Genomic DNA, 18,133 nt, shown 5'->3' on the forward strand with positions numbered 1-18,133 from the left:
GATGTACTCATTGTGAATTAGCTACCAATAAACAGATAATACTTAAAAGTATTCTAAGCTTTTCTTTAGCTTCGATTTACTGCCCTAAGTGCCATAAAATTGAAACAGAAATACACACACTGTGAAAAGTCATGATAAATTGGACTTTAAGGACTCGATGTGTAATGCTAGGAAGTCACACTTCAAATGGCCATGAATATCAAGGTGTTGCTAACAGGAAGAGACAATTGCATTCTCTGAGTAACTCAGCTGACAATATTTCTGTATTAGGCACTCAGGGCTAACTTCTGCAACATGTGGTGTTATCCAGCTCTCACTGAAAATTACACATATCCAGATGTCTTGGTGGTTTGCAGGAGGCTCTCTGTACCTTGTATGACCATACCTTCCAGTTCATTTGTGAATTCTCTAGAGCATGTACTGTAATCTGAGTTTGGCCTACCATCCAGCACCATGGGACCCCAGGTTTAGTTAGGGCCTCCACATAACACAGCAACACAAATACCTCATTAATAATGATAATCAGTAGACACACACATTTGGAATAAAAAGAGAATGGAACATCCAAAAGTCTAAGAAATGAACCGTGGACAAAAAATGAATCAATGCAAGTGAACTTTTTTCTTCCCATGTTTCATCTTCAATATATTTGGCTTAATATCCAGAGGGTATTTCAAAATTTGAGCTTCCCAGTGCAAATGAAGGGTAAATGAACCGCAATAGACATTTGGGTTGGTTTTATTTTTAATAAGTGGTGACACATAATCAATTTTTCCTACTAGCACTCCTGATTTTGGAGATAAAATGAAATGTACAGAGATTATCGTCAGTAAGTATTTCAAAGAAGTCTCTGCAAAAAAAAAATGAATAAAGCACTACATCATTCCGTATGAGCAGAAGTACTGAGAACTGTTGCATGGCTCAGACAGTATCTAAGTCTGGGCTTTGTTTAAAGAGAAGATGTCCTTTTACAATATTTAAGGCATGTGAGATTTTGCTCATTAGGAGATCAATTATATTAAATCAATCAATCTGAACATATCTAAATCACGCTGAAAATTGAAGATCAATTTATATCTGAGAGCTCTGTGTGAAAATTATAATTATGTGATCAAGGAGGTGACGTGTGTGCAATATGCACATGCTCTGAGGGTGTTTGTCAGATGGTGTGAAACTCTTACCTCCCATCTCAGAAACCACATTTACCTGCACATGAACCCAATTAGCTTCCATTTCCCACTCCCCCGCAGCAAGGTTTGTATCTCGGTGTTTTACAGCCTGTCTCCTGCACCAAGATTTGATGTGTCAGAGCGAGCTGGTCAGCTTACTCTTGGCTGGCTTCATAATTGCCTACTACATAAGACCACACAGTCCTAAGACAACAAGACTGCACTGCAGGCAGGGGGTGACCGCTGTGCTTTGAAACGTCTGAAGCAAAATCACACGGTGGCCTCCCTCACTTTCAGCCTGACAGATGTCTCCCCAACTTGTCAACCAACACACCATTTGTCTCCGAGACATGAGCGAGAAGGTTTAGTTTAGCTACCAGAAGGGTGATTATTGCAGAAGAAGATCTTGGCACTTTAATCTAACCCGCCATTTTCACTGCACTCTGTTTTATGATATTAGAATATTAAAAAATGCTAACAAAGCAAACATTCAGCCTGCAAGACTTCTTTTCCTTCATTTCTTCACATTTTTACTGCTTGTAAGATTACAAGCCAGACTTGCTAGGGGAAGAATGGATTTTTTATCTGTCTGCAGAACTTGGGCAACAAATCCCTAACTAGTTCATGTCACCTGGAAACCAAGCTGGCATGCTACTTCCCCTCAGTCCTAAAGCTCTGTGACCTGCATCTTACTTAACTTCAACTAATTCTTACTTCTATGCTGATCTCAGTGAAGCACTGAAAATTGTAACAATGATATAATAACTTGTGGATGATATACAGAAGCATGTGTTATCACACATGGCTGATATTTAAGTACCTTGGCTGCGACCATTTCTCCTAACAGATATATTTAAGTTAGCAATTCCATGAGCACTCAAGCTATTTGCAGTTTAGTTTTCTGTAGGTGTCTGTGTCTTGGTTGTTTGACTTTGATGGCTAAAACAAATGAAGCCTTTTCAATACTTGCAGCATTTATAAGGAGAAATGAGAAACAGATCAATGAGTACAGAAAATTTCAGTGCAGGGCTAATAGACCTAAAACCATATGTGCACAGACAAGCAATATGATCACGTGCCACATTTCTATAGAAAAGCAGTGCAAAATCGAACTAAGCTAAACACTAATTTACGTGAAATTCAATGAATGTGGTATATAGTGGCAGGGAACGGGAAAGTGGTTTAGGGCAGGCTCGAGAAGAGTCAGAAATAGAAGATGAGAAGGCTCTATCAGACAACAGTTGAAGAGACTGAGCTATGCCTGCTACTCAGTTAGATTAGCTCTCTGGAAAACGACAGCAGCTCACACAGACATAATATTTACAGAATACAGTCTCCTTTGAACAGATACAAGCATAACCTTGAGAGTGTGAACATTATCAAACTGAGATTATAAAAACTCCCTTATCTCCCTCTGGTACTGTGAGGATATGGAAGTCAAAAGCTTTGATTCTCTCAGATACTACAATATTGGAGACCATATAAGTAACTGAGATGGTTAAACAACCAAGGAGAATAAGAAATGGTTCATCGGCCCAACTGTTTCTTCACCAGTTTTTAGGCTGAAACCAGTTAAAGAACAGTCTGCAGCATGGCCAAATGTATCAGAAGTTTTTTTCTTAGCTTCTTGGTAAGTTGCTCAGCAGTCTGGAATGTTATGCCAAGTGGTAGTTAGGGAGGTCTGCAGCATTTGGGAAAGCTAATTACAGAGATGGTTGGAGGACAGGGTGATGCCAAGCGGGAGGAAGGTTTCCCTCCAGAAATGGAGTGTCAGCAGAGCCAGGAGGGCACATAATTGGTCAGAGCTCGCCCTTATCAACCAAGAATGATCGCGGATGTGGCTTTCAGCCCACTGAATATTTTCTACCATGATAATTAATCAGATTTTTTGCCTGTGTATGAAGCTGTTCTCTCAGACCTTCTCATATATAGATGTATGGTGCTTGGTGCTTTTAGAGAGCACAAGTAATTTTGATTACTTAAATAGTTTATTGTTCTCAGAAATCTTAGAGACATTTTGGTCACTTTCTCTGATTTAGAAAACAGTGATTTTACAGGTATAGTGGCTGATTATTTTTTTAATCCTCAATACATTTTTTTCTAGACACACCTTTCTTCAAAGAAAATATAGCAGGAATGGTACCAGCAGTAATGGAAAAAGCTACAAACCTTTTTACTACTGACACCTACTTTCACCCTGATGTGTGAAATATTAATTAACAAACGCAGAGGTAAATGGAAGGGGGAAGGTGCTGCGGGTTTATTTCCAGGTGAACATTGTACATTTTATTTTGAAAAATAAAGCTGGAATCTGATTGTTGCCTGCCTGTAACAAGCTCAAAGGGGGTTGGAAAAACAAGGAGCTAAGCTTATTCTTGCTATAAGCAGCTTAAGGAAGTCTCGAGGACAAAGAGCGTGTGCTGACAGACCACCCCCATGGCAGACACTTGTGCACCTGGTACAACGAGTGAACGAGCCCTGTCGCACGAAACAAGCAACATTTGAGGCTCAGGAGGGGACGAGCTGCCGGGGGGGGGGGGACCCCCAGCAGTGCCGGGCCGCGCTGCCCACCCTCCATTTTGCTGACAGGAGGACGAGCCCCCCCAACCCGGGCTGACTGGAACCCGCAACAAATCCCAGAAAAACGCCTTCTGAGGGGCTTCCGTGGGCCTCTACCCCTTAAATGTGATCTCCCCGTCGGCAACGAGTGCCACGAAGCACCACGGCCCTCCCCAGCCCCGGCCGTGATAGGGAGGACACCGACCACCTCCCGCTGCCCGGCCCCGCCGCCCGCCGCCATGCCGGGCGCCCCTCAGGCGCTGCCCGCTCCCTCCCCGCGCACCACGTGGCCCGGGCTCCGCATCGCCGCCGCGCATGCGCCGTGCCCGCTGCCCCTGCCCGGCCCAGGCTGGGGCTCCGGCGCAAAATGGCGGCGGCCGGAGCGGGGCCGGGAGGGAGCGGGCGGCGCTGAGCGGGCGGCATGGCGGCGGCGGGCCTGGCGGCGGCGGCGGGCGGCTGCCGGAGGTGAGGCGCCGCGGGGAGCCGGGCCGGGAGCGGAGGGGGCAGGCCGAGCGCGATACGCGGTGGGAAACGGGAGGGGGCGACGCCGCCGCTGCTGCCGCCCCCGCGGTGGGGCTGCGGGGACCGGGCGCTGGCGGTGCCCCGGGGCGGGGGGCGCCCCGCGGAGCCTCCGGTGCGGGGCTGCTCGCGGCCGGCCCCGGCCCGCAGGCTCCGGCCGGAACCTCCCGGCCCCCGCCGGCTTCGCCCCGGGCACCTCGCAGCGAGCCCGTGCCCGCTGCTGGCCCTCGGAGCCGGCCGCAGCTCGGGGTGCGGGCTCGCCCCCGGCCCGGCGGCTGTCCCCGAGGGGCTCCCGGGTGTCCTCGGGGGGTGCCCGTGGGGAGCCTCTGGAAGGTTCCCGCTGCCCCCGGGGCGCTGTCGTGGCTCTGCTCGCTCGCCCCTGCCGCCTCCGCTGAGGCCGTGGGGAGAGGATGGCACGCGAGTGAGCCGCCAGCATGAAACGCGACAGTAAGGTGATAAAATGCTCGGTGAGCGTGAGACGAGCGCCCGCTTTATCTGTGTGAGAACTTAGCCCAGGGGACACAGCATCGCTTGGGGTTTTGCTCCAGACCAGAGTAAGGTAACACGCGAAGCTGGAGTGCTTGGCAGATACGCCGCGAGATGCGGTCACCTCAGGTTTTACCACATATCGCGTGCTCTGCTTTCATTTAGAAGGGAGAAAATAAAAATAGAAACTTGGATATCAAACTCGTAGTGCTCATAACTTTTCTGAGGCACTGCGAAGCCTGATGACTTAAAGCTTTAGTGTTTTTGTCTGAAAGATATTAGGGAAGAGGATTATTCTTCTGAGATTCTCCTCATGTTTCAAACGTAACCCTTGGACCGCTGTCTCTGCGTTAGTGTGCTTTGTGCGGGGAAGGGAATTCCTTTTCAGATCCAGCGCCTCTATATTACTTTCTATTTCAACCTTGTGATTAAGAAAGCAATATAAATCTTCTCCGTTCTCCCCTCCACCCCTTGTTGACTAAGAGTCCAGTGCCAACATATCGAAATTAATTCTGTAGGGATTTATTTTTGAGTATGTGGAACAAGTGTCTTTTATTTAGCAGTGCACAGACTCTGTGGACTGCGTGATTTACAAGGCAAGGTCAGAGTGTGTGTTCGGTAAAATTATTGAGTGAAGATAATGTGTGGTGAAGCTATGGCTTGTGCTGTTCTCCCCATTCATGGAGTAATTTAATTCTTACTCCTCTCAGTTGATGGACAACAGTGTAGCTAATCCATTTAAGAACTTGCTACTTTGCTGCACCAAATAATGTTGTATGAACATCGGCACCAGCTCGTGCTTATATGTAAATGTCTGGTGATGGTCTTAATGAACAAGGCTTGTGTGTTCAGTCCTGACATTAAGCTGCCAATTGCTGTCTGTCTTTATTCAGATTAGTGAGACTTGTATAGCTGAACCACATACAGGTAGTCTGAGAAATAGAGGTAAATATTTCACACAGTGTACAGTCAGTGTTTGTTCCTGTTCATCGGAATTGCGGGGGGTAGGGGGGGGAGGGCTGTTGGAGGTACCAAATCCTTCGTGTTTTGAAGCATTGTTTTACTTGCTTTCAAACTTTAGCCAGTATATAAATGGGTTTGACTCTCTAATCTAATTTTGTATGTTTAAACATAGAAGGAGCACCAACACGAGTCATCTTGGATCATTGTTTTGTGGCATTATCATAATTGCTGGCTTCTTAAAATCCTTGTCTCCTAATAACATGAGCTTTCTTCGTATTTCCAGATTTCCTTGCTGAGTCATAGATACAGTAGTGTTGTAATGCTTATAGCTGGCATTGACTGATTTGCAGAGAGTCATACATGAAAGAACAGAATTATTTTTATAAGCGCTCCTGGAAGACTTGCATGGACTTGTCATTGTGATTTTTCTTCTGTTTTTTTTTTGAGCTTCTCAGACAAGTTCAAGACTTTGTATTGTGAAGGCATGTTGCTCATTCTTAAAATACAGTATAAAATGCTGTCTTTGCAGCCAGCTGTTGGAATGTAATTCAGTGGGGCTGTCAGAGCTTGATGAGTAGACTAACAAAATATTGAGTCTTTGTTTTGAAAGAGGTTTTTCAAGTTGCTGCATACGCGATGTCAGGTTTACACCTGTCACTGATGGTAATTAACCTAGAGGCTTGGACAACATCTTCCTCTGTCCTGCTTTGCAGGCTGCTTTGGTGCTGTGGTAGCTTGTGGTCCTACATGCGACTGTAGCAGGACATGTAACACCAGCCCTAGTCCTCCTGCCACATTGGTCTGGTCTCGATGTACGGGACTGTGTGCCAGGAAAGGGGACCGTCTTCTGATGCCTTGGCCACACAGTGATGGCTGAGGGGGTTCTGGCTGCCCTCCAGAGTCAAAAAGTTAGATGCATCAAAACATCCTATAGACACTCTGCATGGACTCCATGTAGTTCACATTAATCTAATGAAAGCTGTATAAAGATAAAATGAGAAATTCTGCTTAATAAGAAATAAAAGTGCTCTTAATGCTGTTACTAAGAATCTGACTCCTCTTGTGGCAAATCTCAACTGAAAGTTTCTAGTTTCAGGTTTTTTTTGTATTTCTGAACGCATTTGCATGAATTTTAGTATCTGTTACAAGATCAATGGTTTTTACCACCTTCTGAAATAACAGGTCTGGAAAACCAGATATACAAACTTTTTTAGTGCGTGTGGTGGAGAGTGGGAATCCTAGCTGAGATCTGAGTGTTAGATGAGCTTCCCGTGAGTCATGTAATTGCCGTATCTCAGTTTCATTACCTAGCTTCTTTCAAGAATGAGGCTTGTGAGTGTATCTTTAAATCTTTGGGTAGAATTTACTATGGATTTTTAGAATATTATTTCCTTTGTTGGCTTACCTCTATGCCTGAGCTATTTTATGAAGGGACTGTAGATGCAAAGTTTGATGCTGGTCTTGCTTTTTGTGCCTATCCAGTCTGTCCTGCACATCTCCTAAGCAGGATGCCAGTTGTAATGATGCCTTCAGCATAATGAATGGCTGCTAGGAGGAGACCTGAAATCTTTGTGTGCTTTATGTAGAGAATGGCAGAACTTTGTGTTGGGGAGAATCAAAATGGGCAAGAAATGGTGGGAAGGAGTTGAGTAGCAGTGGTGGTGCATACCACGCTTCTTTTTGTGCCTTGCTGCCTGAAATTCCGTACAGCTTTAGCACCTTGTTTTCATCATGTTATTTGCTGTCTTTTTTTGGTTGTTGTTGTTTTTGTTTGTAGTGTTGATGCAAAGAGTTTACTGGAGCTAAGGGGATCTGAATTCTCTCATTTACGTGCCCTAGGGACTAGGGTGGAACACCTTTGTGCTCTATCAGGATGTTTGTGAGGTTCTGGACAGGTGTTTATTGGCAGAATTAGCTCAAAAGCTTGTTGTCCACAGCTGCTTTTTCCTGCTTCCCACGGAGTCTCCTCAGCTGTGTTGGTAAAGTTGTTTATATTGCTTCATTCTAACCATTGCAAGAAAGTGATCTGTCTGAAAAATAAACCGCTGAAACACAAAAAGGCTTCAGATAAGGTCTGAGATCTGGGTCATCGCATTACTATGGAAAGCTTGCTTGCCGGCATGGAATAGAGGCAAGGCCAGGTAGGTGAAAGGGATCCGGGGGTGGGACTGTGTTGCCTACAGTGTGTTGAGGTACACATGTAACTATATACTTAGTTAAATTTAAATCTGTTTTGATTACTCCATTGAGTGCAAGTGTTGCATGAAGCTGTATCAAACGACTGGTTGTGGACTTTAACAACTTAAAGAACTTGTGGGGCTTCCGGCGACTTCAGCTTGTTGGGGATTTTCTGAGGTTTGTCTGTGGGTTTAAGTTATTTCTGTAAATGGAAAATAGGAATTACCATGTTTTACCAGAGCGTTAAAAACCCCAAAATCTTTTAACAGCGGTCAAAACTGATTCAGAAACAATTCTCAGGAAGGCATGTGTGAGGGGGAGGTGGAGTGGGTAATGTTTGAGGGTAACACCTTCCTCAATCAGTTTCTAAGTCTGCAGGTCTTGCTTTATTTTTCAAACATGACATTCTAACACTGGCTCTTCTGTCTGATTGTTTCGTAAGTCCTGTGTGATCTTTGTGCTCAAATCTTGTCTGAATTCTCACCGTGTGTTCTTTGTGACACTGGAACTTTGCTGTTCCAGTGAAGTTGTTCCTGTATTTGAAAGATTGATTTTTATTTTTTTTTTATTCTTTACTTTTCTTACCTATCATAGCCTGTTGCCAGTTCACTGCAATATAAAGGGTAGAACATAATTATTCTTTTTAAATCTCCCTTCAAGAATCTTTTCCTAGTGCTGCTATTAGTGCCACTCCCTATCTTCTTAAAGAACCTTTCTATTTCTGCTGACCTCTTTGATATGGGATTATTTCAGTGTACTAACTTGGGGCTTTTAAGACATATCCTCTTCCTGCCACTCTGCATCACTTGAAATGATCAGTGTTTTCCACTGGGAAGAGCTAGATCAAGCTAGTTAATGGCACATGAGATCTCTCTGGTTTGGAAGCCCTGTCCAAGATCTGTTAAAACTGTTACAGGATAATTCTAAAGCCAATTTACACTTCTACTGATAGTAACAATGGGTAGACTCAAAGGATTTGCTTGAACCAGCGATTTAATAAGTAACTGTTGCTTATCTCTTAGTTATGCATTTTATTTTGTGACACTGTACTTGCAGACGCTCTGTGATCAGTGGAGCTGCAAAATGTTGATGTGCACCGGTGTTGTCTTTTTGGTGGTGCTTGTTGCATTTCTAACATCTATCTTTAGAATTTAGTTTGGATCAAAGAAGACAGCTTTCTCTCTGTCCAGTGCTGAGTCTCAAGTCAAAGTTTGGAATACAGGAAGCAAGAATCCTAATGTCTTATATGAAAGCATATCCTAATGAAGTTACGCTCATTTATATGCAAATAAAAGTTTTTTTGAGTGACTGGGTAGACCACTTTGCATTAGTATGAAAATGGAATGCTGCTTTGCTTATCATCTGCTACCCAAAGCATCAGTGCTGCACTGAAGTATGTAAAACACTTCAGTGATGGGTAGCTTATTCTAATTGCTTTATAAATAATTGGTATAAATGACTGAAGTTCCTTTTCATACCTTTTTCTTGACCCCAAAATTGGAAATGCTACTTGAGAGCTGAAGAAAAAGCCCTTTAAAATAACAAATCTAATCAGAAACTAATGAGATGATATTTTCTGGGCTTGTGCTGCCTTTTTCTTTATACTTCTTTGACTCTCTCCTACATTATTTTGTTCTCATGATGGCTCTTGATGTGAAGAAGAGAAAAAAGTTGTCCCTTGATTGCTGGAAAGGAGGAACTGGGGTTGCTGTGCATTTCATGATCCTTGACTTTCTGCTGCTGTGATCGTAGTGCTCATCTGTGTAGATTCTGTGGTGTTTAGTGGTGGGCTGTGCTGAAGTCCTTCATACAACTGGAGGCATTTAGGGGATTCATTGCATCTACCCAGAGGTTTGCTTTCTTAATATACATGGAAGGCTAACTACTTCTAAAGCTGTTCATTCATTTTAACTGAATGACCATAGCATCTCCCTTAGAGAAGAGGGAGGTATAGACATATACATAGTGAAAATTTCTATTCTTGTATTAAAAAAAACAACCACCTAATCAAGTATGGGAATGCATTAAAGGTTGATGCCTTACACCTCAGTCTATCCTGTAATGGGCATCTCAGCTTCAGTTTTCTGAAGAAGAGAAATGCAATAACTGTAAAACCTCTAGAATGTGGGCGGAGGTGATCATCAAGCTAATAGGCTCATCGATTTCTTTAAAGTCATTCTAGTAATGAATGTGACTGAGAGAAATACAACCAAATTGCTTATGCTTGCATTTTAAGTCGAAGCTACTTCTGTCAGCTTGTAATGAGGTACTTGTAGGATGTTTTTGAGATGGGTTGTTTATTGTACTTCAGACACTAGCATGGCAGAAAATTGCTAAGTTGACAAAATGCACACTCAAGACAGGAAGTTTTTGTTATTCAGCGTAGTGATGGCCTTGATGCTGAAGAAGGAAGAATCTCTAAGCCATGTCAGTACTCCTCACATCCTGTGAGGCTACACTCGTTAATGGTGAACTGGATATAGGTAAGCACCGTAGTGTCTACAAAGGAATGTATAGGATATAAGAGGATGAGGAGCTGCTGGTCAATGTCTTTGTAAGTCTGCCCCCAGTGTACTAGGTATCTCTCTCTCTTTGTAACTTATTTTCATGAATGACTTGGGGATTTAATTTATCTAAGTATTGGTTAAGAATGTGTTTACTGCCTCAGATTATCTAATTCCAAACTTGGCCGACTGTTTTTTTTTTAAATAAAACTTAAGGGAACAATTCTCATTCTTTTTTTAAAAAGAAACATGATTTGGATCAGAAAGTACCTACTGTTTCTTACTTGATCATTAAAATCTCTGTAGGTTTTAGTCCTCTATTAAACACTGCTGGAAACATGCATTTGGACTTGAAATACCAAAATACCTTTTTAGCATTGTAAAGCTGTCATACAATATAAGATTATCCCCTCTGTATTAGTGCTTTGTCATTCTAGACATAAAATTGAAGACTTGGTGACTCTTAGTAAAGTGACTCATGTATTTCTGCACCTGTTTCTTTAAGTAATTGAATTTAAACAAGTTCTTTGCTGTAACCTGGACTCTTACTATTTTAAGTCATTTTTAGGGCTTAAACTACAAGACTTCTGAGAATAGTGATGCTAAGAAATACAGTCCTAAATGAAACTTCCTAAAGGATCTTCCCATGCCACTTGGGGCTTTTCCATTTTACGGAAAATACAGTTAGCTTTGCCTTGTCGTATGTTTCTCAAGGCCCTTGAGTTTCCTTGAGAATATATAATATAATTCCATTATTGTGTAGTTACTCATTTTGTTATTGGCTCAAAATTTGCCAGTTTGGTGTAACTGGCTTATGCTGATCTAGATATTTCCCCATTGGTCCCCTTGGAAATGGAACCTTAGGAATTTCCCTTTCTCTTTTTCCCTGTTCCCCTCATGCTGATCTTTAGCTACCAGCTTATTTTTCTGGAGAACTATTTTAGAAAATGGCACCTTTAGTGTCTTGGTCTTACCTTCATCAAGGCTGAACTGTATTAAGCCCTTGGTGGTTCTCAGCAGTCTCTAGTGCTTATTTAAGCATCTTGTGAATTTGAGTTTCATCCTGGTTTTAAATTTGGAAGGAAACAGAACTTGCTTTTTTTCTGTATGCATGATTAACTTCTTTCATTCAAATTAGAATTAACCTTTTATTTTTGTTAGGTTTGAAACTGAGCTGGGTGAAATCAGCTCACTGAATGTGAGTGTGCAAGGGGGAAGTAGACAGTTGATGAGAATGGTCATCTGGGTACAGAGGGAAGTGAGAGTGCTTTTTTTTCTGGCAATATTGACTTTTTTTCATATACTGATGAAATCCTCAAATATTGGAAGAATGGAAGGAGGTTTGGTAAGTGTAGCATGCACTGGCAAAGGCTCCTCTTCCTGTATTTTTCACTTCGAATGTGAAGGAAAGTTGTGGATAGGGGTAGATGAGCAAACTTGGGTATAAAATGAGATTAACAGGTTGTTTTAATGAAAAGCCTCCTCTACTCTAGGAGATACAATCTAAAAGTACAATATTTAATACAATCTAAAAATTTTGCCTTCATTCTAAAACATTTCTTTGATTTCTTATGAAAATGTTTTCAGATGTTCTTGATCAGCTGAAAAATTTTTAAAGCCTTGTGAAAGGAGAGAGAAGAGTTAAGGCTTATCAGCAGTCTGCTCAAAGGGCAGATTTGCTTTAGCAAATAGTTAAACAGAAAACACCCAGCAAGGTCTCAAAACTGCTATCTTGATGTCTGTATATATGAGGTGTGTGTGGATATTGCTAAACTTATTAAATGTGTAAATGATTGGTGGATCCATTTTTAGGAACTAACATCAACACATGTATAGCTCCTTTGACTCTTCTGTAAAACCTGCATGTTCACGTTACAGGACAAAAAATTAATGCTTTAGAAATGCAGAGAGCTCATAGGAAATCTGGAAGACATAACTTCCTCTTCTTGCCAAGGGGAAAATGTAAACAAAGATCCGGCTTAATTGCAGGCTAACTACTAGACTGGTTTTCTGACTAAGCCTTTCCTTTAATTGATTGCTTTTATCGTAGAGGAAGTATTTACTGTTCCATTTGAAATAGGTTTCTGTATTTTGGGGGAAAAACACATCAAATTCTGTGGGCATTTAGTTCTGGCTATGGTGGCTGTCATGGAATCTAAGTGTAGGCACTAAAAGGTTTGGTGTAAATTCTGAGGAATTTGGTAGTTTGTGGAAGACTATGAAATTGCTTGTGAGGAGAGACACTGCAATACTGTCTTTTGTTACTGTGCATGCTCTTAAAATGTCTGTCTACAAACAGCTGAAATCTTTGAAGTGTGCTGCATAGGAAGATTTCTTGGCATCAGACGTTATGATATAAATGCTAGCTGTTGAAGCCAGTGTGGCTTTTAAAGCTTTCCTCTCACAGAAAACCCCAACCAAAGGAGAAATCTTCTAAATAAGTATTTAAAATCTTATGTACAGCAATAACTGATGTGGAAAACATACATAAGATCACCACAAGCGGTGTTTTTATACTTCAAAATTAAAAGTAATTAAAAAAAAATACTTGGGGGGGGGGGGGGTATCTTGTGTGTTTGACCTGGAATATCACAGAATCATATCAGACTCCCTCAGGGCAGTGATGGTCCATAACCAGTTGACAAGCTCTCAAATGAGCCAATTATATAAATACTGTGTACACTGACCTCCAGTTCAGTTTTGTATTGCTGCCTGCTTCAACGTGTAGCCTAGAACTGAAAGAATCTGAGGTGGGCTGTGAAGGGGTAGGGGATATACTAGCAGCAAAACCTGAGCTTCAGAATTGCCCAAGGAGGGAGGATTCATTTGTGTGGTGGGGCCAGGCTAGAGAGACTAGTTGAGGCTGAGCCCGAGGTGAGAGGGAATTAAATTGGTGACTGCGAGGATCTAGTTCTGTGAAGCTGTGAGGCAGGGCAATAGCACGTCTGCTCTCCACATCCACAGCTACGTGTTCCCCTTCCAGTGGCAGCTGACTGTCGGCCCAACCGGCCCAACTCCCTTTTTCCTCCGTTGCCTGCCGCCCCCTCCAGCCGTTGTGTGGCGGATCAGCCATCTGAAACGAGCTGTGGGGTGATCACCTCATCTCTGGGTGAGGGAAGTGGGGAAACCACTTGGCTGGAGCAGAGGAGTGAGGGGACGGTACAGCTCCTTGTTAGTTTGACTTCAGCGGTGGTGTTGGATTGTCCAGATGTATCTGTCAAGAGCCGACGGGCAGGGAGCCTTGCCTATACAGCTAGCTTCTCCCCGTCAGCAGCTTGCCGGTTGGAGGAGAACACACAGGCTTGTCTTTTTTTCTCTTTCTCCACATGACTAATACTGAGGTGTGTGTATTCTGTGACAACAAACTTAAAATCTTCCAGGCCTTCAAAAAGCAACCCCTGTACCCCTCAGTGTGAACATCTTCACTCGCAGTGGCTGCTGTCTGAGGGGCTGCTAACAAAGGCCTAGCTGAGGCGAGGAGCAAACTGTACAAGCACAGAACAAAAGTAGTACAGGCCGAAAGAGAAGCTGTGGGTCAGCTCACTGGGTATTGTGACAGCTCGCAAGTGAAGTCCTTGTGGTAGCTGGCACTACATACATCGCCTGTTTCTGCTAGGACTGCCCTTTGTTTGAGGACAACTTGCAGGGAATCTTTTTCCTACTTCTAATTTCTTACAAGCTCTATAGAAAAACTACTGCATTGTAAGAGGGTTTTTGTAACTACTCTCGTTAAGATGTTTAAATTCGGTGACAGATGACTGAATGGGGACAAGGCAGTGCTACCCTTTAAAGGCAGAGCTACTTGCAGCCACACCAGAGGATCAGGTAAAAACAAACAAGGTCCTGTCGGTCCCTGATAATGGGGTTGTTCTGGGGCTTCACAAGTGTTTGCTGCAGTGTAAGGGGGGCAGCTCTGCCGTAGGAATGAGTGCATGGGACTGGGAATGTTTATTTGTGAAGGCCAGGCCAACTGACTGTTAGTCAAACCATACGTCATGTTTGGCTGTGGGGAGTGAGCAGCCTTTTGGCTACTTCTTGCTGTTCTTCCCCCTCTGACATTCCCTTGGTTGGTCACCAAACTGGTGGGGGAACCAGCTGCAGCGGAGAGAACTCCTGCAGAAGAGGTTTCCCTGGCTTCGTTGGTGACAAAATGGAGGAGCTTCATGAAGAGGGCAATAGGAGCTGAGGTGAGTGCCAATGAGGAAACGTGTGGAACCACAGTGCCAGTGAGACAGCTTTTTGGTTTTTTACATATACCAAATTGTATGTTTTGAATCAAGATTGGAACTATTTTGGTTGCATCTAAGACTCATCGTGGCTTGTGACTATTATTGTAGAAATTCATTGTAAACTGTAGCTTCAATGTCAGTTTGATTTGATTTTTTTTTTCAATTTTTGTTGTTTTCCCTTGTTCAGGAAAGGATTTTTTTTTTTATAAAATACCTGCTGTGTCTCATGAAGTGGACTGGACTAGATTACCTTTTGAGTTCTTTACCGTTTTTTTTTCTGTGTTCCAGCTTTTGTATTGTAAATAGGTGGATCCATTTGCCCTGAAGGCATAAGATTATGCTAGCAAGTGGTACTTCAAACTTTTCTTGTATCAAAGAGCAGAGGCTGCACAGGTCAAGTATGTTGTTGTGTGAGGAGAAAAGGATGCACGGGGAGGATGCTTTTCAGAACTGAATGAATGGTGGTGTATTAAGAAAGATGTAGAGAAAAATGTTTTGAATATATGGCAATACTGGTAATGGCTTTTCTGGCCACAGGAGGAGGTTTTCAGTGGAAGTAATTGAGTTCCATGTTGTCCTGTCACCAAGCATCTCATAGGGCCATGTGCAGAAAGGAGGAGGATTATGCAGAGACACTGAGGTAATGAGGAATGATGTTGGTAATGGCTATGAGCAACAGAAATACCGCAAGATGAAGTTGTTCCTGATGCAGTGGCTGACTGGCAGGATGATGTGTCAATTGCAGCCGGAGACTGTAGAGATCAGTGAACAGAATACATCCATGTAGGAAGGCCAATCAGTATGTGGTCCAAGATTTTTAGTGTGCTTCAACACTGTGATGCTGGGGTTAGTGTTTGGAAAAACCCCAAGTAGTGTCATCACCAGACTTCTACCTTTCCTGTTAAGACTGTGGTAGTTAATAAGGAAGCTGAGCATCAAAATGATGCTGTTCTTGAAGGTGAAATGAAAATGACAAATTTTAAGAGGTGATGGATGATGCTTCTTGTTATATCAAAGCAGGTAGGTGCAGAGCATGGTATTTCAGATTGCCTTACTACTAACTTTTAATGTACTCTCAGAGGAAGTATGTTCTTAGAGGAAATGTAGTGAATGTAAACTCTGTGCTGGATTTAAAAGCACTATTGTGTACAGGAAGCTCTGAGATCCTAATTCAGAGTAAATGGCTCTCTGTGAAATAATTGGGCCTGGAGAAAAGGGAAAACATCTCTGGAATGAGGAGACCGTAGGGTATATCCCACTGAGATGGTACCTGATGTGAGAAAGCAGCGGTGCTAAAATCCAGAGACAAATCTTCCATATGGTTGGGGTTTGAGCCAAGATTTCCCTGTCTTAGTAGACTTGCTAATTTAAAACAGCATCTTGTGTTGTAGCTGGGTCACAGCTCGAGCAAGAGGAGGAGTTCCCTCTCTGGATGAAACAAGGATCTTTACGGGGATGTCTCAAAACATAGAATAGAACCATGTGAATTGTGGAAACCACACAGGCTTCCATTCCTCACAAAAATACCAACCCTGTTGACAGACAGGCTACTTGAATAAAAAGACTTTGAAATGCACTGCATAAAGGTTCTTACTTTTGCTCCACTGCTACTCTTTCTTTAGAGGAAGAAAAGACGCTGCCTGAGCGCATGACTGAGGGCACCTTTCATGTGTACTGCTGCACTACAGGACAGGCAGGCCCACAGGGAGTGGGAAGCGGTCTTCCAAGGCAGGTTCAGTCCCCGTCTCTGAAGCTGGATTTAGCTGAAAGTTAAGTTGCTGCCTGGCAAGGTAACTGAATCTTGTCCAGAACTTCAATCCAATTAAAGCTTGCTATATATTTTTTTTTATTTAAAATGTCTGATCCATTCTTTGAGATACTTTGCAAGTAATTTGGAGGTTCCTCTTTCTGTCTTAAACTACTGAATGTGTTCACAACATGTTTATTACACCAAACAGGACTTCCTTTTCTTTTAAAACAAAAACGACAAAAAGCAAACGTTTCTATTTCCTTAGAATAAATCTTCTGAAAAACGTTTGCACTCCTCAAAATAAAATGCAATATTATGTCAATGTAACATGCAGTTATTCTAGATGGGCTAAAATGAGTTACTCTCATTTTTTCCCTGTAAATAGGCATGTTCATACCTAATTATTCTGTTCAGTGATATTGATAAAGATTTAGTGGATAGGATTTCTCTGATATTCTTGCAAGGTAGTTCTAATGATGCTTTGTGTCTGAATCACATTCATGTTCATTTCAAGTGAACTTCTAAAAGTGGAAAATCATTGAAGAATACAAGCAGTTACTTCATATCAAGAGGCAGTAAGCAACTTCTTGCTGATTTTGCTAAAAGTGGTCTTTTGAATTAAACTTCGGGAGCATTAGTTACGTCTGTAATGTGAGTATCATCAATCAGACTTCTGGTAAACTAGTAGGTGCTTGCACCCAGCTGGAAGGATCAGTGATACGTAGAGATCAAGGTTCATATTTCAGTACATAAAAATATTTAAGTTGCTTGGGAGGAATTTCTTGTTCCTTGTGGCATTGTACTGTTGTAATTCAATTACTGCATTTTATCTCTAAGTGGTATATAAAGATAGGTATATTTAGGGGAATATAAAGATGTTTAAGTCCGGCACCTCTTCATCATGGTTAGTGGTTCAGCCAGTCACTACCCACAGGTGACATTACTTAGTTGCTTCTGGGATGTGACACGTTCACACTGCTCTGAATTGCTTTGCTGATCATAACAAGCCTACTTTGAACATTGTTTGCAAGACAGTACTGAAGAGATGGCATTTTCTGTACTTTCTATCTTTTCAACTGCCTAAATACTTCTCAGTGTTTTCATTTTTTTTCTAAGGTATGCATATGTTCAAGGCTACATGCCTCCATACCTGATTTGAATATAGTTCTTTTAACTTTCACTTTGATTCCCCAGAGGATGTGTTGAAAAGTAGTACAGGTTATATTATTTTTTCTAAAGCTCAGCCCTGTGGGTCTCAATAGGCCTAGAAATAAAAGGCCAGGATTACTGTGGGTTTTTTGCCTCCTTCACTTTATCTTATTTTTTTAATGGGCAAGTATAGTACTTTATGAAAAAGAGAATGTTTTGAAATTCACGCTTAACTTCAGAAAAGTGTTCTTTGTGGTAGCTAGAACACGTGATCTGAAGCAAAGAACCAACCGATGCAGTCACTTTCATGGTCTCATTGTATCTTGCCCTTTTGTGCTTGGAACTGCTGACAGGGCTTAAGGTCTGGTGTTTTGCTTATAGTTGTGTTTTGTTGTTTTTTTTTTTTTTTCCCCATGCAGTAAATAATGAAATAAGCTTTTTTTTTTTTTTTTTTTTTAGATTGAAATCATGTAGAACATTATTAATTCCTCACTTTTGTACAGTCCTAATCCAAACTAGAAACTTCCAGATGTATTAGCTACAACTCCAAGCAGAAACAAGCAACTTCTTCTTCATGCTGAAGTGCTGGTCCCAGTTGCTGGCTGGTAATTCCAGTAGTGATGCAAT

General features: G+C 42.2%; 1 protein-coding gene across 3 annotated transcripts in view; it reads left to right on the forward strand.

The window, feature by feature from the left end:
• Nucleotides 1-4,161: 4,161 nt before the first annotated feature.
• The window catches only part of BTBD7 (BTB domain containing 7), a 56,196-nt gene continuing 42,224 nt past the window's right edge, over nt 4,162-18,133 (forward strand). For 2 of the 3 annotated variants that reach the window (XM_032188357.1, XM_032188359.1), the window contains exon 1: nt 4,162-4,193. The gene's annotated coding sequence lies outside the window, so the exon portion shown is untranslated. Of the gene's footprint in view, nt 4,194-4,663; nt 4,715-18,133 lie in introns of those variants that run through there. The other variant, XM_032188358.1, reaches the window with a different exon arrangement.

The sequence above is a fragment of the Aythya fuligula genome, chromosome 5 (genome assembly GCF_009819795.1).
Source record: "Aythya fuligula isolate bAytFul2 chromosome 5, bAytFul2.pri, whole genome shotgun sequence".
Classification (NCBI taxonomy): domain Eukaryota; kingdom Metazoa; phylum Chordata; class Aves; order Anseriformes; family Anatidae; genus Aythya; species Aythya fuligula.